The sequence below is a fragment of the Rutidosis leptorrhynchoides genome, chromosome 6 (genome assembly GCF_046630445.1).
Source record: "Rutidosis leptorrhynchoides isolate AG116_Rl617_1_P2 chromosome 6, CSIRO_AGI_Rlap_v1, whole genome shotgun sequence".
Lineage (NCBI taxonomy): Eukaryota > Viridiplantae > Streptophyta > Magnoliopsida > Asterales > Asteraceae > Rutidosis > Rutidosis leptorrhynchoides.
This window is the reverse complement of record NC_092338.1, coordinates 193,491,610-193,516,834: the sequence shown is the minus strand read 5'-3', so window position 1 is coordinate 193,516,834 and position 25,225 is coordinate 193,491,610. Positions and strand designations below refer to the sequence as shown.

At 33.1% G+C, this 25,225-nt stretch overlaps 1 protein-coding gene across 1 annotated transcript in view; it reads right to left on the bottom strand.

Moving 5' to 3' along the window:
* Nucleotides 1–13,257: 13,257 nt before the first annotated feature.
* The window catches only part of LOC139851669 (2,3-bisphosphoglycerate-independent phosphoglycerate mutase 1-like), a 264,006-nt gene continuing 252,038 nt past the window's right edge, over nucleotides 13,258–25,225 (bottom strand). The window contains exon 5 of the transcript XR_011760682.1: nucleotides 13,258–13,311. The gene's annotated coding sequence lies outside the window, so the exon portion shown is untranslated. The remainder of the gene's footprint in view (nucleotides 13,312–25,225) is intronic.

Sequence of the window (25,225 nt, the reverse complement as noted above, 5' to 3'; positions counted from 1 at the left end):
GTCTACCATGGTATAGTACTGCGGCGTTATTTCGCCTCTTCAAAACTTTCGCACCATGGTATACATTTAAACCTATTGTATCGCGGGGTTCTGGTTCTTTGACTAATAATCCCCCCCGACTTATATCCACACCTAGATATTCAGCAATCAAAGTAATAAATATACCACCTCCTATTATGCTATGCGGTCTCATCCCCCTAACCATAGCTAATAAATAATAACCCACACAATAAGGTATACTTACAGTGCTTTGTGTGTCTCGAATACACATATGGTAAAACAAATCATGTTCATTTACCTTTTCCTTGTTCTTACCTCTTTGTGTAATCGAATTAGCTAAAAACCTATGAATTACTCTTAATTCAGCTCTATCTATATCCAAATAAGAGTAATTTCCCCCTTTGAATCGGTGATGGCTTGTCATTTGACTCCATACACCATGTGTATCAAAATTTTCATCTATCTTTCTACCATTTAGTATCAACCCTCTACAATCGGCAGATGCTAACTCCTCAGGCGTATATATACGTAAAACCTGAGCCATGTCTAGTAAAGACAGGTGGCGCATCGAACCTCCTAACAAAAATCTAATAAAAGATCGATCGGTTAAACTAGCTACCCGATCATTTAATTCTATACTACACAACAATTCTTCACACCATACTTTATATACAGGTCTACGCATGGTGAATAAACGTACCTAGTCATTAAAAGTAGAATTACCATACCTCTGTGCAAGTAATTCCCTAAATGGCCCGGCCAATTCTACAGCTTTTAATGGTCCCCATTCTATGACCCTAGGTACCTCAACAACTTTAGAATGAAGAGTATGCAAACCCCTTTGGTATTTTGGATAATCTATCCAAAGTCTGTCAAATCTCAGGTTCGGGTGCAAATCTTCCAAGTGCATATCAGAAAATGTCATGACTGGATGAGGTATATCTTGCTTGTAGTAGTTATCCACCTCCTGTTGTTCCGCATTCTCAGCAGGAGCATTGCGAGCTTGGGATGAAGATTCACCCCTTTCAGTCTGCAAAACACATCAAACACAATTTTTGTGCATCCAAATATGCATTAGTGTCAGCAAAATCATCAATCAAAATAATTACAATGACATGATCAATTTATATCAAACTTTAGCTCATTTTCATATTTTTATCAAATCTACACTTTTTCAAATAAGCATATACGAAAATGTTCGCCAAGTTCATAAGCATTTAACTCAAATAACATGTCAAAATAATCATTACTAGCAATTAAACAAGTTTCAAATGGCATTATCTTTCAAAAATCAAGTTCATGAATTTTAGACTTGAAAAAGTCCACTTTAATTCTCAAAATCATGTTTAGGCTCAAAGTTTGGATCATTTAACTACCTAAACATGTTACACTACTTAATTTAGCAACAATTCATGACAAAAATCGGCCATAACCTGTTTATATCAAAAAGCCCCAAATTTGCTCAAGAACACAAACCCTAGATTACTCAAAATTTGAAGTTTAAGGCTTCTAATCATGTTAAATAGCATCAATCTAGGTTATACAAGCATAATACATAAACAATTTAAGCATAATTACACTAAAAAGCATCAAAATCAAATTGGGGAAAAAATTGCTCAAGAACACTAATTTTCGGATTAAATGGTGTTTAGGTGTAGGAATTTACCGTTTTTCTTGAGTAATTCCTTGATAGCATCCTTCTCAACATGATTTTAGTAAAAGATTTGATGATTAATGGTTAAAAATTATGATTTTGGGGGTGTTTTTTCGGGTTTTTGCGGCTGTGTTTCGCAGTATTTGGTGTGTGGGTTTTTCAACTGATCAGTTCTGCGTTTTTATTTTTTTTCTGATTTTTGGTCCCTCCGCGAGTCGCGGGGTTTAAACCTTCAAACTCCGCGAGTCGCGGAGTTTGTATTTTTTTTTTTTTATATATCTTATACTAATTAAAACAATTAAGTAATTAATTTTAAAATTTTGTTTCCCTTGTTATTTAGGACGAGGTCGTTTCGGATCGATGTCCTAGTCCGTCCTTCGACAAAATTTTAAAATTTGTCTTTTTGTAGCGATTGTTTTAAAAGCTAAGATTTTTGGGTTTTTTTTTTTAATATTTTTGGCATACTTTAATTCAATAAGATTAAAAATAATGATAATAAAAGTTCTCGTCCCTCCCTTGGGTAAAGCAATTTCGGTTCAAAGACCTAGTCTTCAACTTACGACGAATTTTAAAAATCATATTTTTAACTTAATGAGATAAAGTAAATATTTGTTTTTAAATTCACACAATTTAAATATAAAATTCAAAATTAATATTAAAAATTCACACCAAACTTAAAATTTGAAATGCATAAAATTAAAAATTCATATTTTAAAAATTAAAAATTCACACCAAACTTAATTTAAAAATTCATATTATAAATTCACACCAAACTTATATTAATTTTTCAAATATTTACAATTTTAAATATATTGTTTTTACAAAGTTTACAATATTAATTTAAGATTTATATATTAATTTTAAAAACATGGTAAAAATAAAATTAAAAAATCTTTTTGGCTTTTTATCCCACTTTAATCAATCAAATATTATCAAAAATATACGCCCCTCTTTTCGGTAAAGTAATTTCGGTTCCATGACCTAATTTAACTCATGACGAATTTTTGAAATATTTTGGGTTGATTGATTAAAGATATTTATACCTTAAGAATAAACGTTAAATTTCGCAGTGATGTAATAAATTTTTGAATGATATCAATAATTTCGGTCGCCAAACCTAATTTTATTCAATACCAATTTAATACTTTATAGTGAACAAATTAGCGTTTATTATCAAAAGGTTAAAAATAAAAATAAATAAAAAAAATAAAAACTGTACAGACTTACCTGTGAGATAGTATTCTTAGTTATATGATCTATCCTATTCATAAGATAGTCGGTTTAATTGGTTTTCCATAGCTACATAGGCGTAACCTCGAGCATTCAGTGTCTTTTCTTCTAAACATATGAACGGTCCGTCTCTGCATAAAGTAACAAATTCGGTGTTTGAATAGGTTTGATTATTTGAACATTTACCTCCATGTGACCATTTTCCGCATTTGTGACATCTTTCTAGGTGTCGTGCTCTTCTTTTCGCTGCAGATTTTGATTTTCCTTTACCAAATTGTAACTTATTATCTTCGCATCTGGATTCTTTTCTAACTCCGTCCAATCTTTCTCTGATTACTGATACTATTTCACTCGGTAGTGTGTCATTATTACGTTTAGTGATCAAAGCGTGTAGCATTAGACCATGGTTTAGTTCACAGGCAGTCTTCATTTCCTAAAAAAAAAAAAAAAATTCAGAATGGGGGGAGAAGACTAGTTCTTTAGGGTCTGCTAGGGAAAGACCATTCGGGTTCTATTTTCAAGAACTACACGAAAACAGACAATCTAACTCTAACAGAAATACATATTATCCTTTAAAGACTTGATTCTCCCCACACTTAGTTAGCTGTGGTATCGAAATTGTGATTAACTTCGTTGTCGACTTCCATCGGACTATCTATATAATGTTTAACTCTGTGACCATTAACTTTAAATTCAATCCCATTTGAATTTATTAATTCTATCGTTCCGTATGGGAAAAATCTTTTGACTATGAATGGTCCAGACCATCTTGATTTCAATTTTCCATGAAATAGCTTGAATCGTGAATTGAAAAGAAGAACTCTGTCTCCTTCTTTAAATTCTTTTGAACTTCTGATTCTTTTATCATGCCATTTCTTCGTTCTTTCCTTATAGATTAACGAATTATCGTATGCTTCATGTCTTAATTCTTCTAATTCGTTTAATTGACTTAATCGTAGTCGTCCAGCTTCATGTAAATCAAGATTACATGTCTTCAAAGCCCAAAATGCTTTGTGTTCAATTTCTACTGGAAGATGACATGCTTTTCCATAAACAAGTCTAAAAGGTGCGGTTCCAATTGGAGTTTTGTAGGCTGTTCTAAAAGCCCGGAGTGCATCCTCTAATTTAATGGACCATTCCTTCGGATTTGATCCTACGGTTTTCTCTAGAATAAGTTTTAAAGCTCGGTTGGTATTTTCAACTTGTCCACTTGTTTGTGGATGATATGCGGTGGAGATTTTATGAGTTACTCCATATCTTTTAAGAACTTTCTCAAGTTGATTATTACAGAAATGAGTACCCCGATCACTTATTAAAGCTTTCGGTGTTCCAAACCTTGCAAAAAGACGTTTTAAAAAGTTGACTACAACTCGTGCATCGTTAGTTGGGAGAGCTTGTGCTTCCGCCCATTTAGATACATAATCAATGGCTACGAGAATATAGAGATTATTATGAGATTTTGGAAATGGACCCATAAAGTCAATACCCCAAATGTCAAATACTTCACATACTTGAATGACATTTTGTGGCATTTCATCACGTTGACTTATTTTTCCGGCCCTTTGACAAGCATCACAGGATTTGCAAAGAAGGTGTGCATCTTTGTAAATTGTAGGCCAATAGAATCCAGCTTCATACACTTTTCTTGCTGTTAGTTGAGGCCCATAATGCCCTCCTGTTGGTCCTGTGTGACAATGGTTTAAAATTTTACTAGCTTCATCTCCAAATACACATCGGCGTATTATACCATCGGGACAACTTTTAAACAGATGTGGATCTTCCCAAAAATAGTGTTTTATATCACTGAAGAATTTCTTTCGTTTTTGGTACGATAATCCTTTTTCAAGGAATCCACAAACTAAGTAGTTTGCATAGTCTGCAAACCATGGAATTTCTTTATAATCTATCTTCAATAGATATTCATCAGGAAAGTTGTCTTGTATGGCCGATTCATTTAGAACTTCTAACTCAGGATTTTCAAGACGAGAAAGATGATCTGCGGCGAGATTTTCTGCTCCTCTTTTATCTCGGATTTCAAAATCAAACTCTTGTAAGAGTAAGATCCAACGGATTAATCTTGGTTTAGCATCTTGTTTCGAAAATATGTATCTAAGAGCAGAATGGTCGGTATAGACCACCGTTTTTGCTAGAACGAGATATGATCGAAATTTGTCAAAAGCAAAGACAATAGCAAGGAGTTCTTTTTCAGTAGTTGTATAATTTGTTTGTGCTCCTTGTAACGTCTTACTAGCATAATATATAGATTGAAATCGTTTTTCAATCCTTTGTCCTAAAACGGCTCCCATTGCAAAATCACTTGCATCGCACATTAGTTCAAATGGTAGATTCCAATTTGGTGTTATCATGATCGGCGCATTAGTGAGTTTCTCTTTAAGAATATTAAAAGATTTGATACACTCATCTGAAAAGATGAATGGAGCATCCTTTTCTAGGAGTTTATTCATAGGAGTGGCAATTTTAGAAAAATCTTTTATGAAACGTCGGTAAAAACCGGCATGCCCTAGAAAACTCCTAACTTCTCTAACATTGGTGGGATGTGGAAGTTTAGCAATTACATCTACTTTAGCTCTATCCACTTCAATTCCTTCTTTTGAAATTTTATGTCCAAGAACGATGCCCTCTTTAACCATAAAATGGCATTTCTCCCAATTAAGTACTAGATTTGATTGTTCGCATCTAATAAGCATTCGTTCCAGATTAACTAGACATGATTCAAATGTATCATCGAAGACTGAAAAGTCATCCATGAAAACTTCCATGCATTCTTCTATCATGTCGTGAAAAATCGCCATCATACACCTTTGAAAGGTTGCAGGGGCGTTACAAAGTCCAAATGGCATGCGTTTGTAAGCAAAAGTACCATAAGGGCACGTGAATGTGGTTTTCTCTTGATCTTCGGGTGCTATTGGAATTTGAAGATATCCGGAAAATCCATCAAGAAAACAATAGTAACTATTTCCAGCTAATCTTTCCAACATTTGATCTATAAAAGGTAAGGGAAAGTGATCTTTTCTGGTGGCGTCATTTAATTTTCTATAATCAATACACACGCGCCATCCTGTTACAGTCCAAGTAGGAATAAGCTCATTTTTCTCATTTGTAATGACAGTCATGCCACCCTTCTTAGGCACGCATTGAACTGGGCTTACCCATGGACTATCATAAATTGGATAAATTAGACCTGCATCTAGCAGTTTAATAATCTCTTTCTTAACTACATCTTGCATATTAGGATTTAGTCTTCGTTGGCGTTGCACATACGTTTTATGACCTTCTTCCATAAGGATTTTATGTGTGCAATACGAAGGACTTATTCCTTTAATATCATGAATCTTCCATGCAATGGCTGGTTTATGAGCTTTCAACACAGAAATGAGTTGTGATTTCTCATTTTCAGTAAGAGAAGACGATATTATTACAGGTAATTCAGATTCACCATGTAAATAAGTGTATTCCAAATGGTTTGAAAGTGGCTTTAACTCTAATTTCGGAGGTTCTTCTATCGATGATTTGTATTGATATCTGTCTTCTTCTTTTAGCATTTGAATTTCTTCTGTTGTTGGTTCATATCCATTAGCTATAAGTGTAGCTAACATTTCAGCTTCATCAATTGGTTCATTACCTTCTCCTAAAGAACATTCTACTGTTCCTTGTAATTCTGAAAATTCTTCTAATAATTCTGCATGTGCATCTATAGTTTGAATATAATAACATGTATCATCTGCAGATTGCGGTTGTTGCATTGCTCTATCAACTGAAAAGGTAATACTCTCGTCCTCTATACTTAGGGTCAATTTCTTACCGAACACGTCTATCATTGCTTTAGCCGTGTTTAAGAATGGTCTTCCTAATATGAGAGGAACTTGAGAATCTTCTTCCATGTCCAGAACAACAAAATCTACTGGAAATACTAAAGTACCAACTTTAACTAGCATGTTCTCCATTATCCCTCTAGGATATTTTATTGATCTATCGGCTAGTTGTATGCTTATTCTGGTTGGTTTCAATTCTCCAAGGTCTAGTTTAGCGTATAGTGAATACGGCATTAGATTTATACTAGCACCTAAGTCTGCCAATGCTTCTATTGAATTAAGACTTCCCAGAAAATATGGAATTGTGAAACTTCCTGGATCAGATAATTTTTCTGGTATCTTATTCAACAGCACTGCTGAGCAATTAGCATTCATGGTAACAGCCGAGAGTTCTTCCATTTTCTTTCTATTTGAGATTAGATCTTTCAAGAATTTAGCATATCTAGGCATTCCTGAAATCACATCAATGAAAGGAAGATTTACATTTATCTGTTTAAACATATCCAAGAATTTGGATTGCTCGGCTTCAAGTTTCTCTTTCTTCATTTTACTCGGGTAAGGAAGTGGTGGTTGGTATGGTTTAACATAAGGTTTAGCCTTAACTGTGTTATCTTCATTAACCTTTTCAACTATCGGTTCTTTTTCCTTATCTTGATCAGGTTGTGGTTCTTGTGGAGTAGGAATAGCTTCATCAGAAGTTACAGGTATTTTAGGTGGTTTAAGTGTTGTACCACTTCTTGTGGTAATGGCTTTAGCTGTTTCATTCCGGGGGTTAGCATTTGTATCACTAGGTAGACTTCCCGGTTTTCTTTCACCTATTAACCTTGCTAGGTTACTTACTTCTTGTTCCAAGTTTTGAATAGAAGCTTGTTGATTTCTAAATGCTTGAGCATTTTGTTCATTAGTTTGTTTCTGAGATGTGAAAAACTGCGTTTGAGTTTCAACTAGCTTCGTCATCATATCTTCTAAATTCGGCTTTTTATCATCGGTTTGTTGTGGTGGTTTGTTTTGAAAATTAGGTCTTTGCTGGTTGTAAGTATTATTGGATACTTGTTGATTGCTAGGACCTTGTTGGTTGTTGTATGGAATATTTCGGTTATAATTCTGGTTTTGATTGTAAATCGGTCTTGGCGGTTGATAATTATTCTGATAATTATTTCCAGGCCTTTGGTTTATGTATGAAATATTCTCTCTTTGTTCCATTGTTAATTCAATACTGAGACAATCTTTTGTCAAATGTGGTCCTCCACACTGCTCACAACTAATTCGTATTGAGTGAATATCCTTAGTCATCTTTTCCATTCGTCTCTCGACAGCATCTATCTTTGCGGAAATGGAATCTAAGTCATGGCTAGAATCGGCTCTAGCTGCTTTAGATGATCTAACGATATCTTTTTCTTGGTGCCACTCATGTGAGTGGGAAGCAGTGTTATCAATAATTTTGTAAGCATCAGTTTCGGTTTTCTTCATAATAGAACCACCAGCTGCTATATCTATGTCTTTTCTTGTAGTGATGTTGCACCCTTGGTAGAATATTTGTACTATTTGACAGGTGTCTAAACCATGTTGCGGACATCCTCTCAACAACTTTCCAAATCTAGTCCACGCCTCATATAGAGTTTCATTTGGCTTCTGTGTAAACGTAACAATTTCTGCTTGAAGTCTTACGGCTTTAGATGCAGGAAAGAATTGTTTAAGAAATTTTTCAACTAAAACGTCCCATGTATCAATCGCCCCTTCAGGTAACGATTCCAACCAATCTTTGGCTTCTCCCTTTAAAGTCCAGGGAAATAACATGAGATATATCTGTTCATCCTCCACTTCTCGGATTTTAAATAGTGTGCAGATCCTATTAAAGGTACGTAGATGTTCATTTGGATCTTCCTTCGGCGCACCACTAAATTGGCATTGATTAGTCACCATGTGTAGAATTTGTCCTTTGATTTCATAATCTGGCGCATTAATGTATGGATGAGTAATTGCGTGACCTTGGCCAGTGCGTTTAGCTCTCATTCGGTCTTCCATACTTAAAGGTTCTGTTACTTCCATAATTGAATTTGTTGAATCGGAATCACTAGAGGATTCTGATTTAATGGTTCGTTCCTCAACAATATCTGTTTGAATGATTGGTGGTTCCGGAGGAAAATTTAGTGGTTCAGGATCTATAAATCGTCCCTGAATATTCTCCGGATTCTCAATTGTGAGGTCGGGTTCAAAAAATGGATTATCGAAAATTTGAACTGGAGTACTTGGTCGACTGGATGACGATTCTAAAGAAAAATCAACGGCGGTAATATTTGCTAAATGTCTTGATCTAGTTACAGGTGGTGAACGTACAAAAGGTGGTGAACGTCTTGCTCGGTGCATTCACTGAATATCCTATTAGTTTTTAAAAGGAAAGAAAAATTATAATAAGTTATCCAATCAATAGACTTTTCTGATTTTGCCCACGTTTCGAATAGCCAAAAGATGCAGCAGAGGGGCAGGATTCATTTGGTCTCAATATAATTGAGGACTGTTTGGCTCCAATAACCCGGTCCACATACAAATCCAACTATTACTACGAACCAGAAAATTTTGATGTCTATCAATTTAACCACTTAAAATAAATTTTCGTAATTTTAAGAAATTTAGATAAGAAGTAGAATAAAAATCTATGTCCTAAAAACTAGAATAGCGAGAAATAAGAAAGAAAAAGAGTTCGTCGAAAAAGGTCGAAAAAGAAAAATGGTTGAAAAATAAAAGGTGACGGAAAAATAAAAGAAACTTATAAAACTTAAAAACACTTGACTAACCTAACCTTATTACTACAACTAACTTAAAATTATAATCGCAAATTGAGATTACTAATTGGAATGATAATTGATACATTGGTAAAAGTCGTCTAAAAATATTAAAGCTTATAGGAAAAACTATATCCCAAATGGAAATAACTTAAAAAGAAACTAAAACTTAAAAAGGCGTCGCAAAATTCTAAAGTACCTAAATCTTAGTCTAAAGAAAAAGCACTTAAGGAATTCTACGGCTAAGCCTAAAAATCTAGAAGTAAAAATAACTATGGCAAAAACTAAGTTTAAAACTAAATATGAGCTAAAAATACAAATATTACGCTAAAACAATTAAAAAGGGACAAAATATAAAAATATACAAAAAGTTGTAAAAAGTACAATTTTTATAAAAATATTATTTTTATATTATTTATTTTATAAAACTATTAATTTTACAATTTAATTAAACTAATTTAACTAAAATATAAATTAAATAAAAAGTAAAACTAATTATAATAATAATAATTAATTAGGGTTAATAATAATAATAATTAATAATTACTCCGTAATTAAATGCAGATTAGAGTTTCTGTCGGTGTCAAGGCTGCTCCGCGAGTTGCGGTATTTGAAGCTGTAAACTCCGCGAGTCGCGGGGTTCCAGAATTCAACTCAGGTACAGTTTTTAATTCGACATTTTTTTTTTAAATAAAAAAAAAATACTTAAATAAAACTTATATAAAAATAGAGAAACTTTATAAAACTTAAATATTTAACAAAATCTTAAAAATACTTATATTTTTGTTTTTCTTTCTATATTTTCGAATAATTAAAACGTATTTTTATAAAAACGAATTTTAATAAAAGTAAACTAAAAATCTTTTTTTTTTTAATTAGCGTTGCGCTTCTGACTTTTAAGCTAGATTGTTCCCCGGCAGCGGCGCCAAAAATAACTTGATGTTTTAGCAGAGGGGTATAAAATACTATTAAATTTTACAAGGAAATACTATTAAATACGATACAATTTTACACAATATATTTATTTATTTAGAGAATGGATATACTTAAACCTTGCTACAACACTTATAGGCAGTGTACCTAATCGTACAGTAGTGTAGTTTTTAGTAAGTCCGGTTCGTTCCACAGGGAAAATCTTTAAACAAAGCTTAACGCTATATTAGTTTACTTTTACAAATATATATATAAGTAATATTATTATTATAAAGGTGGGTTTTTACCGTTTAATGACCGGTTTGTCGATTTTAAAACTTTAGTCGCAGTTAAAACCAAATGTAAAATAATAAATAAATACAAGACTTAATTTAGAGCGTAAAGTAAATAACGATAATGAAATTGCGAATAAAAGTGCGATAAAATAAACTTGTGATAATTAAAAAAATACGATAATTAAAAGTGCAATTAAATATAAAATAAAGGAAATTAAATATGAAATAAAATAATTATGCTTATTTAAACTTCCGTAATCATGATGTTTGACGTGTTGATTTTAGTTTTATGCCCATGGGTTAATTGTCCTTTGTCCTGGATTATTTAATATGTCCGTCTGGTTTTTGTCCATAACAGTCCATCAGTCATAAATATAAAGTGCGAGTGTCCTCGTCAAATTATCCTTATACCCGAAGTTAAATATTCCAACTAATTGGGGATTCGAATTGTAACAAGGTTTTAACACTTTGTTTAATGAATACACCAGGTTATCGACTGCGTGTAAACCAATGTTTTAATACTTTGTTAACAATTACACCAATTACACTTGAATGTAATTTCACCCCTATTTTAATTATTCTAGTGGCTATTAATCCATTCCCGTGTCCGGTTAAATGAACGATTATTCGTACATATAAATACCACGCTCATCGTGTCCGATTGAGTGTATATGGTTATTTATAGGGACGTCCAATTGTAAATCTTTATATTAAAATTAACAAACTATCATTTAGTTAAACAAATATAAAGCCCATTAATAGCCCATAGTCTAATTTCCACAAGTGTCGTTCTTTTGTCCAAACCCCAATTATGGTACAAAGCCCAATTACCCAATTTTACTAATTAGCCCATCATCATGATTACTTCGGATTAAATAAGCATAATAATAACTTAGCTACGAGACATTAAATTAAAAAGGTTGAACATAACTTACAATGATTAAAAATAGCGTAGCGTTACACGGACAGAATTTCGACTTACACCCTTACAATATTCGCTAACATACCCTTATTATTAGGATTAAAATTAAAATTAAAATTAAAATATAAATATAAATATTTACGTATAGATATAGAGAGGATGGATATATATGTTAGTTTTTGCGATCAGAATTCGTTTGCTTTTTATAGGGAGTTTCAGAATTTGGGGCTCCGCGACTCGCGGCCCTTTTTGCCTTCAAACTCCGCGAGTCGCGGAGTTTGTAAATACAGCTCACTCCATTTTGGCTCTTTGTTTACCGACGGTTTATTATATAAATATAATATATATATATATATATATATATATATATATATATATATATATATATATATATATATATATATAATTCATATAATTAATTATATATTATATTATATTTATATACATAGTTAACTTGTACTTTTTAGTCCGTTGTGTCGAGCGTTGAGAGTTGACTCTGGTCCCGGTTCCGGATTTTCGAACGTCATTGCGTACAATTTAATATCTTGTACTTTGCGTTTTGAATCTTGTACTCTTGTAATTTCGAGACGTTTCTTATCAATAATTGGAACCTCTTTGATTGTCTTTTGTACTTTTGAGCTTTTTGGTCGTTTGCGTCTTCAATTCGTCGAATCTGTCTTTTGTCTTCACCTTTTATTATTTAAACGAATATCACTTGTAAATAGAACAATTGCAACTAAAAGCTTGTCTTTCTTGAGGAATAATGCTATGAAATATATGTTCGTTTTTAGCATTATCAACCGCTCCCCGGCAGTGGCGCCAAAAATTTAACTACCCCTATGATATGCCCGAATCGGACGGTGTATTTATGCAGTATCGTTAGGTCGCAAAACGTCAATTCAAGATATCAACAGAAGAAGTTGATTGTTTAATTTATATATGCTGGGTCTAAATCTATTATTCCTTCCTATGGGTTAGCAAGGGTAAATATGACCTAGGGTCATTCCTTGAGCGATCGAATTTGAAACGGAGCTTATTCAGATAATCTAGTAATTAAGATTTGGTTTATACACAATTTAGTATCCAAGACTAGTGGCCAGGTACACATTGTGTGGAGAGGCAGGATCCTTTTGGTCCCAATAAATTGGCGACTGTTCAAAAAATCCAACAACCAAGTCCAACCGGTTTATTCTAGACATCACTTTTATCCGGAATATCAAATTGTGTAAAGGCAATAGTTAGGTTGATTTCATTTATAATTGTAATTAAAATATTAAAGCAATATAATTAAAATAAGCTAGCTAGCATGCAACAGCTAAGGACAGAGAAGACGTGGTTTGAAATGTACCGTTCATATTGATTATAAACGTTCCATATTAATTGATTTCGTCGCGAGGTTTTGACCTCTATATGAGATGTTTTTCAAAGACTGCATTCATTTTTAAAACAACCATAACCTTTATTTTATCTATAAAGGTTTAAAAAGCATTACGTAGATTAACAAATAATGATAATCTAAAATATACCGTTTACGCACAACCATTACATAATGGTTTACAATAAGAATATATTACATCAAAAAAAATTTCTTGAATGCAGTTTTTACATAATATCATACAAGCATGGACTCCAAATCTTGTCCTTATTTTAGTATGCAACAGCGGAAGCTCTTAATAATCACCTGAGAATAAACATGCTTAAAATGTCAATAAAAATGTTGGTGAGTTATAGGTTTAACCTATATATAATCAAATCATAATAATAGACCACAATATTTCATATTTCAATATACATCCCATACATAGAGATAAAAATCATTCATATGGTGAACACCTGGTAACCGACATTAACAAGATGCATATAAGAATATCCCCTATCACTCCGGGAAATCCTTCGGACATGATAAAAACGAATTCGAAGTACTAAAGCATCCGGTACTTTGGATGGGGTTCGTTAGGCCCAATAGATCTATCATTAGGATTCGCGTCAATTAGTAGATTGGTTTACTAATTCTTAGGTTACCAAGCAAAAGGGACATATTCGGCTTCGATCATTCACCTATATCATGTAGTTTCATTTACTTGTGTCTATTTCGTAAAACATTTATAAAACTGCATGTATTCTCATCCCAAAATATTAGATTTTAAAAGTGGGACTATAAATCACTTTCACAGATTTTTACTTCTTCGGGAAGTAAGACTTGGCCACTGGTCGATTCACGAACCTATAACAAATATGTTCATATATATCAAAGTATGCTCAAAATATATTTACAACATTTTTAATACATTTTGATGTTTTAAGTTTATTAAGTCAGCTGTCCTCGTTAGTAACCTACAACTAGTTGTCCATAGTTAAATGTACAGAAATAAATTGATATATATTATCTTGAATCAATCCACGACCCAGTGTATACACGTCTCAGGCTAGATCACAACTCAAAGTATATATATTTTTGGAATCAACCTCAACCCTGTATAGCTAACTCCAACATTACTGCATATAGAGTGTCTATGGTTGTTCCAAATAATATATATAGATGGGTCGATATGATATGTCAAAACATTTGCATATGTGTTTATGGTATCCCAAGATTACATAATATATTAGAATACATGCATAATACAATATAAGTTAGCTAGGATATGATTTGTATATAATTGTTACAATATTTCCCGTAGCTACAACAATCAAAAAATATCCAATCTTGTTTTACCCATAACTTCTTCGTTTTAAATCCATTTTGAGTGAATCAAATTGCTATGGTTTCATATTGAACTCTATTTTATGAATATAAACAGAAAAATATATGTTTATAGTCATAAATATAAGTTACAAGTCGTTTTTGTAAGAGGTAGTCATTTCAGTCGAAAGAACGACGTCTTGATGACCATTTTGAAAAACATACTTCCACTTTGACTTTAACCATGATTTTTGGATTTAGTTTCATGTTCATAAGAAAAATCATTTTCCCAGAAGAACAACTTTTAAATCAAAGTTTATAATAGTTTTTAATTATCAAACCCAAAACAGCCAGCGGTGTTACTACGACGGCGTATGTCCGGTTTTACGGTGTTTTTCGTTTTTTCAGGTTTTAAATCATTAAGTTAGCATATCATATAGATATAGAACATGTGTTTAATTTATTTTAAAAGTCATGTTAGAAGGATTAACTTTTGTTTGCGAACAAGTTTAGAATTAACTAAACTATGTTCTAGTGATTTCAAGTTTAAACCTTCGAATAAGGTAGTTTTATATATATGAATCGAATGATGTTATGAAAATCATTACTACCTCAGGTTTTGTGGATAAACCTACTAGAAATTAGAAAAATAGATCTAGCTTCAAAGGATCCTTGGATGGCTTGAAAGTTCTTGAAGCAGAATCATGACACGAAAACAAGTTCAAGTAAGATTTCCACTCGAAATAAGATTGTTATAGTTATAGAAATTGAATCAAATTTTGAATATGAGTTTTACCTTGTATTAGAAATATATCTTACTGTAAATAAAAAAGATTTCTTGAGGTTGGATGATCACTTTACAAGATTGGAAGTAAGCTAGCAAACTTGGAAGTATTCTTGATTTTATGAAACTAAAACTTATAGAATTTATGAAGAACACTTAGAACTTGAAGATAGAACTTGAGAGAGATCAATTAGATGAAGAAAATTGAAGAATTAAAGTGGTTGTAGGTGTTTTTGGTCGTTGGTATATGGATTAGATATAAAGGATGTGTAATTTTGTTTACATGTAAATAAGTCATGAATGATTACTAATATTTTTGTAATTTTATGAGATATTTCATGCTAGTTGCCTAATGATGGTTCCCACATGTGTTAGGTGACTCACATGGGCTGCTAAGAGCTGATAATTGGAGTGTATATACCAATAGTACATACATCTAAAAGTTGTGTATTGTACGAGTACGAATACTGGTGCATACGAGTAGAATTGTTGATGAAACTGAATGAGGATGTAATTGTAAGCATTTTTGTTAAGTAGAAGTATTTTAATATGTGTCTTAAAGTCTTTTAAAAGTTTATGAATACATATTAAAACACTACATGTATATACATTTTAACTGAGTCATTAAGTCATCGTTAGTCGTTACATGTAAATGTTGTTTTGAAACCTTTAGGTTAACGATCTTGTTAAATGTTGTTAACCTATTATTTATTATATCTAAAGAGATGTTAAATTATTAAATTATCATGATATTATGATATATTAATATATCTTAGTATGATATATATACAGTTAAATGTTGTTACAACGATAATCGTTACATATATGTCTCGTTTCGAAATCATTAAGTTAGTAGTCTTGTTTTTACATATGTAGTTCATTGTTAATACACTTTATGACATGTTTACTTATCATTTATCATGATTAAACATAGTGTATAAATATCTTAATATGATTCATATGTATTTAGTAAGCAGTACTCATGTCTAGACAAGTTCCTAATGCTTGCTGTAATGTCTGCCAGAATCTTGAAATAAATCTGCCATCCCTATCAGAGATAATAGAGATTGGTATTCCATGTCTGGAGACGACTTCCTTCAAATACAGTCGTGCTAACTTCTCCATCTTGTCATCTTCTCTTATTGGCAGGAAGTGTGCTGATTTGGTGAGATGATCAACTATTACCCAAATAGTATCAAAACCACTTGCAGTCCTTGGCAATTTAGTGATGAAATCCATGGTAATGTTTTCCCATTTCCATTTCGGGATTTCGGGTTGTTGAAGTAGACCTGATGGTTTCTGATGCTCAGCTTTGATCTTAGAACACGTCAAACATTCTCGTACGTATTTAGCAACATCGACTTTCAGACCCGGCCACCAAAAATATTTCTTGAGATCCTTGTACATCTTCCCCGTTCCAGGATGTATTGAGTATCCGGTTTTATGAGCTTCTCTAAGTACCATTTCTCTCATATCTCCAAATTTTGGTACCCAAATCCTTTCAGCCCTATACTGGGTTCCGTATTCCCGAATATTAAGATGCTTCTCTGATCCTTTAGGTATTTCATCCTTTAAATTTCCCTCTTTTAAAACTCCTTGTTGTGCCTCCTTTATTTTAGTAGTAAGGTTAGTGTGAATCATTATATTCATAGCTTTTACTCGAATGGGTTCTCTGTCCTTTCTGCTCAAGGCGTCGGCTACCACATTTGCCTTTCCCGGGTGATAACGAATCTCAAAGTCGTAATCATTCAACAATTCAATCCATCTGCGCTGCCTCATGTTCAGTTGTTTCTGATTAAATATGTATTGAAGACTTTTGTGGTCGGTATATATAATACTTTTGACCCTATATAAGTAGTGCCTCCTAGTCTTTAACGCAAAAACAACCTCGCCTAATTCCAAATCATGCGTCGTATAATTCTGCTCATGAATCTTGAATTGTCTAGACGCGTAAGCAATTACTTTCATTCATTACATTAATACACAATCGAGACCTTGCTTTGAGGCGTCACAATATATCACAAAATCATCATTCCCTTCAGGTAATGACAATATAGGTGCCGTAGTTAACTTTTTCTTCAACAATTGAAACGCTTTTTTTTGTTCATCCTTCCATTCAAATTTCTTCCCTTTATGCATTAATGCAGTCAAGGGTTTTGCTATTTTGAAAAAATCTTGGATGAATCTCCTGTAATAACCAGCTAGCCCTAAAAATTGGCGTATGTGTTTCAGAGTTTTCTGGGTTTCCCACTTTTCAACGGTTTCAATCTTTGTTGGATCCACCTGAATACCTTCTTTATTCACTATATGACCGAGGAATTGAACTTCTTCAAACTAAAATGCACACTTTGAAAACTTTTGAAAACTTAGCGTACAATTTTTCTTTTCTCAGCAACTCTAGCACTTTTATCAAATGTTCTTCGTGCTCTTGATCATTCTTCGAGTTAATAAGTATGTCATCGATGAAAACAATGACAAACTTGTCAAGATATGGCCCACACACTCGGTTCATGAGGTCCATGAACACAGCTGGTGCGTTAGTCAATCCAAACGGCATAACCATAAACTCATAATGACCGTAATACGTCCTAAAAGTAGTCATTGGAATATCATCCTCCTTCACCCGCATTTGATGATATCCAGAACGTAAATCGATCTTCGAATAAATAGACGAGCCTTGTAGTTGATCAAATAAGTCATCGATTCTCAGTAGTGGGTAGCGGTTCTTGATGGTAAGTTTGTTCAACTCTCGGTAGTCGATACACAACCTGAATGTACCATCTTTCTTCTTGACAAACAAAACAGGAGCTCCCCATGGTGATGTGCTTGGTCGAATGAAACCACGCTCTAAAAGTTCCTGTAACTGACTTTGTAATTCTTTCATTTCGCTGGGTGCGAGTCTGTATGGAGCACGAGCTATTGGTGCATCTCCTAGTACAAGGTCTATTTGAAATTCAACGGATCGATGTGGGGGTAATCCTGGTAATTCTTTCGAAAATACATCAGGAAATTCTTTTACGACGGGAACATCACTGATGTTCTTTTCTTCAGGTTTAACTTCCTCGATGTGTGCTAGAATGATGTAACAACCTTTTCTTATTAGTTTTTGCACCTTCAAACTACTAATAAGATTTAATTTCGCGTTGTTCTTTTCTCCGTACACCATTAAAGGTTTTCCTTTTTCACGCATAATGCGAATCGCATTTTTGTAACAAACGACCTCTGCTCTTACCTTTTTCAACCAGTCCATGCCAATTATTACATCAAAACTCCCTAACTCGACTGGTATTAAATCAATCTTAAACGTTTCATCAACCAGTTTAATTTCTCTATCCCGACATATATTATCTGCTGAAATTAATTTACCATTTGCTAATTCGAGTAAAAATTTATTATCCAAAGGCGTCAATGGGCAACTTAATTTAGCACAAAATTCTCTACTCATATAGCTTCTATCCGCACCAGAATCAAATAAAACATAAGCAGATTTATCATCAATAAAAAAAGTACCCGTAACAAGCTCCGGGTCTTCCTGTGCTTCTGTCGCATTAATATTGAAAACTCTTCCACGGCCCTGCCCATTAGTATTCTCCTGATTCGGGCAATTTCTAATAATGTGGCCCGGTTTTCCACATTTATAACAAACAGCGTTGGTATTACTTGCTCCGACACTATTCGTTTCGGCATTACTTGTTCCGACATTATTTGTTCCTTTAGTTCTGTTAAACTTTGGTCCGTAGACCTCACACTTTGTCGCACTATGACCATTTCTTTTACACCTGTTGCAAAATGTCATGCAAAACCCCTGATGATTTTCTTCACACCTATGACATGGCTGTTTTTGGTTTTTGTTGCCGTTGTTGTTATTGAGGTTGTTGTTGGGATTGTTATTGTTGTTGAAACGGTTGTTGTAGTTGTTGTTGTTGTTGTTGGGATGTTTATTGTAGTTATTGTTAGGATTGCGGTTATTGTTGCGATTGTTGTTGCGGTTGTTGGGATAGTTGTTGCGATTATGGTTGTAATTGTTATTGTTATTGTACTGGTGACTCTTGTCACCGTTTTCCTCCCACTTCCTCTTGAGTTATTTCGTGTTGGCTTTTTCGGCCACCTGGTCTTTAATTCTTCCCTCAATCTGATTTATGAGTTTATGAGCCATTCGACTTGCCTTCTGTATAGAAGCGGGCTCGTGTGAACTCACATCTTCTTGAATCCTTATTGGTAACCCTTTTACAAATGCGTCGATCTTCTCTTCTTCATCTTCGAATGCTCCCAGACACAATAGACACAACTCTGTGAATCGTCGTTCATATGTGGTAACGTCGAACCCTTGTGTTCATAACTCTCTAAGTTCTGCCTTGAGTTTATTGACTTCATTTCTAGGACGGTACTGCTCGTTCATCAATTGCTAGAATGCCGACCACGGTAGTGCGTAAGCAGCATTTTGTCCTACCTGTTCAAGAAAGGTGTTCCACCACATTAACGCAGTACATGTGAAGGTATGCGTAGCGTACTTAACTTTGTCCTGTTCAGTACACTTACTTATGGCAAACACCGATTCGACTTTCTTGGTCCACCGCTTCAATCCAATTGGTCCTTCGGTTCCATCAAATTCCAAAGGTTTGCAGACAGTGAATTCTTTGTAGGAGCATCCTACATGATTTCTTGTGCCGTTAGCTGCATTGCTAGATTCAGAGTTATTGTTGGTATGTAGCGCAGCCTGTACTGCGGCTATGTTTGCAGCAAGAAAGGTACAAAATTCATCTTCGCTCATATTCATGGTGTGTCGAGTAGTCGGTGTCATTTCCTACAAAATAGCCAACTGAATCGAGTTAATCATACAGAATATTAAGAGTAGTCAATAGTATTTCGTAGCATAATATGAACTCATTTATAAAAGCTTTTTTCTTCATATTAGCGTTTTATAAGTTTAAATTCGGGTACTACCTACCCGTTAAGTTCATACTTAGTAGCTAATATACAATTCAAATACTACAATTCCATATGAAAAACTGATTATAATAATATATCACATACAAATATTCTTCAAACTTACAACTTCACTATATTACACATAACATGAAATATAGTACACTTTGATACAGGACAGTTTTGAAGATAAACCTAGTTAATACGCAAGTTGTTCAGAAAAGGAAATAAAGACACGTAATTCATAAGTCCATAAACAAGTCATGCATTCTGGTTTTACTAAGACGACTTCCCATCCTTGGTCTTGTGGAAAATAACCATTATGACCATTGGCTAGGCCGCATGTTGTAATGTCATCAAAAGGACGAGGGTTTCGTAATGTCCAACAGCCCTGTAATAATCTAAAAACCTTGTTTCTCACCCCAACTACTGAATCCGTCACTTGTGGGAAGGTTTTATTTAAAAGTTGCAATCCGATGTTCTTTTTCTCACTTTGGTAAGAAGCGAACATCACTAACCCGTAAGCATAACATGCTTCTTTATGTTGCATGTTAGAAGCTCTTTCTAATTCACAAAATCCTATGTTGGGATATGTTGAGTCAAAATAGGTTCTTTACCCGAAGGGTAAAATTGCATTTGGGTTCCCCGCATATAACGCTTTAAAGAAAACACGGCGTAACTTACGGTCTCCCCAATGTGATATACCCCACCTATCAAAGGAAAGCCTTTTATAAACTAAGGCATTTCTGGAAAGTCTTTCAAATGTTTGACAAGTTAATTTTGCCATAATTAATTGTGCTGATGAATTCTGACCGACTCTAGACAAGATTTCCTCAATCATATCCTCACGTAGATCTTCTAAAATATTCGGTTGTCTACCCTTAACATCCATTTTGTTTTTATAATGTAAAATAGACAAGGATTAGATTCATAAAATATAATTAACAAACAATACAAGCAATTTTTACATAGAACATAAAAGTACAAGCACACTACAATACATATAATACACAACATGATTACAACCCTCTAATCTGAATCACTGGTTTCTACTTTTTCGGACTTGGTTCGTTTTCCTAATTTTCTAGGGATATATGGTGTTCCTCTAATACGAGCCGTCGTTTTCCACAATGGTTTAGAAAAACCTGGTGGTTTAGAGGTTCCCGGGTTATTGTTACAATTTAGGAAGTACGGACGTTACCGATACATATAAAGTTCATCGGGGTTGAAATCAGTTTCTCTATTTTTATAACTTTTCCCTTATTATTTTCTTTTGCTTTATTAAATTGGGTTGAGGTAATTTTTATAACATCATCGGAATCCTCATCGGGATCCAATTCATCGGAAAAATGATAATCTTCCCAATATTTTGCTTCCTCGGCAGAAACACCATTGACCATTAATAACTTTGGTCCGTTGGTTGAGGATTTTCTTTTATTTAATCGATTTACTGTAGGTATCAATATTTCTTCCTCCGGAACCTCTTCTTCTTCCGGTTCCTCCTCTTCCGGTTCCTCCTCTTCCGGTTCCTCTTCGAGAATTTGTGAATCTTCCCAAAATATATTCGACTCTTCATTATTATTAGGTGAATCGATGGGATTTGTACTAGTGGTAGACATCTATCACACAATATCAAACATATTAAGAGGTTAATATATCACATAATTACATGTTAATAACATATAGTTTCCAACAAAAGTGTTAAGCAATCGTTTTTAAAGAAAACACGGTCGAAGTCGAGACTCACTAATGTATCCTAACAAACTCGATGAGACACACTAATGCAAATTTCTGGTTCTCTAAGACTAGCGCTCGGATACCAACTGAAATGTCCCGTTCATATTGATTATAAACGTTCCATATTAATTGATTTCGTCGCGAGGTTTTGACCTCTATATGAGACGTTTTTCAAAGACTGCATTCATTTTTAAAACAACCATAACCTTTATTTTATCTATAAAGGTTTATAAACCATTACGTAGATTTTCAAATAATGATAATCTAAAATATACCGTTTACATACGACCATTACATAATGGTTTACAATAAGAATATATTACATCAAAAATAAGTTTCTTGATTGCAGTTTTTACATAATATCATACAAGCATGGACTCCAAATCTTGTCCTTATTTTAGTATGCAACAGCGAAAGCTCTTAATAATCACCTGAGAATAAACAAGCTTAAAACGTCAACAAAAATGTTGGTGAGTTATAGGTTTAACCTATATATTATCAAATCATAATAATAGACCACAAGATTTCATATTTCAATATACATCCCATACATAGAGATAAAAATCATTCGTATGGTGAACAACTGGTAACCGACATTAACAAGATGCATATAAGAATATCCCCTATCATTCTGGAAAATCCTTCGGACTTGATAAAAACGAATTCGAAGTACTAAAGCATCCGGTACTTTGGATGGGGTTTGTTAGGCCCAATAGATCTATCTTTAGGATTCGCGTCAATTAGTAGATCGGTTTACTAATTCTTAGGTTACCAAGCAAAAGGGGCATATTCGGCTTTGATCATTCACCCATATAATGTAGTTTCATTTACTTGTGTCTATTTAGTAAAACATTTATAAAACTGCATGTATTCTCATCCCAAAATATTAGATTTTAAAAGTGGGACTATAACTCACTTTCACAGATTTTTACTTCGTCGGGAAGTAAGACTTGGTCACTGGTCGATTCACGAACCTATAACAAATATGTGCATATATATCAAAGTATGCTCAAAATATATTTACAACATTTTTAATATATTTTGATGTTTTAAGTTTATTAAGTCAGCTGTCCTCGTTAGTAACCTACAACTAGTTGTCCATAGTTAAATGTACAAAAATAAATTGATATATATTATCTTGAATCAATCCACGACCCAGTGTATACACGTCTCAGGCTAGATCACAACTCAAAGTATATATATTTTTGGAATCAACCTCAACCCTGTATAGCTAACTCCAACATTACTGCATATAGAGTGTCTATGGTTGTTCCCAATAATATATATAGATGGGTCGATATGATATGTCAAAACATTTGCATACGTGTCTATGGTATCCCAAGATTACATAATATATTAGAATACATGTATAATACAATATAAGTTAGCTAGGATATGATTTAAATCATTAAGTTAGCATATCATATAGATATAGAACATGTGTTTAATTTATTTTAAAAGTCAAGTTAGAAGGATTAACTTTTGTTTGCGAACAAGTTTAGAATTAACTAAACTATGTTCTAGTGATTTCAAGTTTAAACCTTCGAATAAGGTAGTTTTATATATATGAATCGAATGATGTTATGAAAATCATTACTACCTAAGGTTTTGTGGATAAACCTACTGGAAATTAGAAAAATAGATCTAGCTTCAAAGGATCCTTGGATGGTTTGAAAGTTCTTGAAGCAGAATCATGACACGAAAACAAGTTCAAGCAAGATGTCCACTCGAAATAAGATTGTTATAGTTATAGAAGCTGAATCAAAGTTTGAATATGAGTATTAACTTGTATTAGAAAGATATCTTACTATAAATAAGAAAGATTTCTTGAGGTTGTATGATCACTTTACAAGATTGGAAGTAAGCTAGCAAACTTGGAAGTATTCTTGATTTTATGAAACTAGAACTTATAGAATTTATGAAGAACACTTAGAACTTGAAGATATAACTTGAGAGAGATCAATTAGATGAAGAAAATTGAAGAATGAAAGTGGTTGTAGGTGTTTTTGGTCGTTGGTATATGGATTAGATATCAAGGATGTGTAATTTTGTTTACATGTAAATAAGTCATGAATGATTACTAATATTTTTGTAATTTTATGAGATATTTCATGCTAGTTGCCAAATGATGGTTCCCACATGTGTTAGGTGACTCAAATGAGCTTCTAAGAGCTAATTATTGGAGTGTATATACCAATATTACATACATCTAAAAGCTGTGTATTGTACAAGTACGAATACGGGTGCATACGAGTAGAATTGTTGATGAAACTGAACGAGGATGTAATTGTAAGCATTTTTGTTAAGTAGAAGTATTTTGATAAGTGTATTGAAGTCTTTCAAAAGTGTATGAATACATATTGAAACACTACATGTATATACATTTTAACTGAGTCATTAAGTCATCGTTAGTCGTTACATGTAAATGTTGTTTTGAAACTTTTAGGTTAACGATCTTGTTAAATGTTGTTAACCCATTGTTTATAATATATAAAGAGATGTTAAATTATTAAATTATCATGATATTATGATATATTAATATATCTTAGTATGATATATATACAGTTAAATGTTGATACAACGATAATCGTTACATATATGTCTCGTTTCGAAATCATTAAGTTAGTAGTCTTGTTTTTACATATGTAGTTCATTGTTAATACACTTAATGACATGTTTAATTATCATTTATCATGATTAAACATAGTGTATCAATATCTTAATATGATTTATATGTATTTAGTAAGACGTTGTTATAACGATAATCGTTATATATATCGTTTCGAGTTTCTTAATTCAATAAACTCAATTTTATGTATATAACTCATTGTTAAAATACCTAATGAGATACTTACTTATCATAATATCATGTTAACTATATATATAATCATATATATGTCATCATATAGTGTTTACAAGTTTTAACGTTCGTGAATCACCGGTCAACTTGGGTAGTCAATTGTCTATATGAAACCTATTTAAATTAATCAAGTCTTAACAAGTTTGATTGCTTAACATGTTGGAAACACTTAATCATGTAAATAACAATTTCATTTAATATATATAAACATGGAAAAGTTCGGATCACTACATGGTTCACCATGATTTAAGATAACGTAGTGTCGGGATGATTGTGAGACACTCATTGGATAGATATACCTCAGTGTGAACACTATATTCCCTACTAAGCGATTTCCTGATTAGCATGTCACGAGGAACTAGGCTTTGAAGATTCTGATCAGATGGGCTATGCTCAACTCCCGACGCTTTATCCGGTTTAAGAATATAAGCGGCCCATCTTGGATGCAGTGCATACCTTGGGCGCACGAATAAAGTAGCATAGCCATATACATATAATATCCAACCTTTCTTAACACCTTAGTGTATCAGCCAAGTAAGTGACTATGATTATGTTTCGAATTCCTTTCTGTCAATGGTTTGGTAAAATCTAAGGGTTTGTAGACA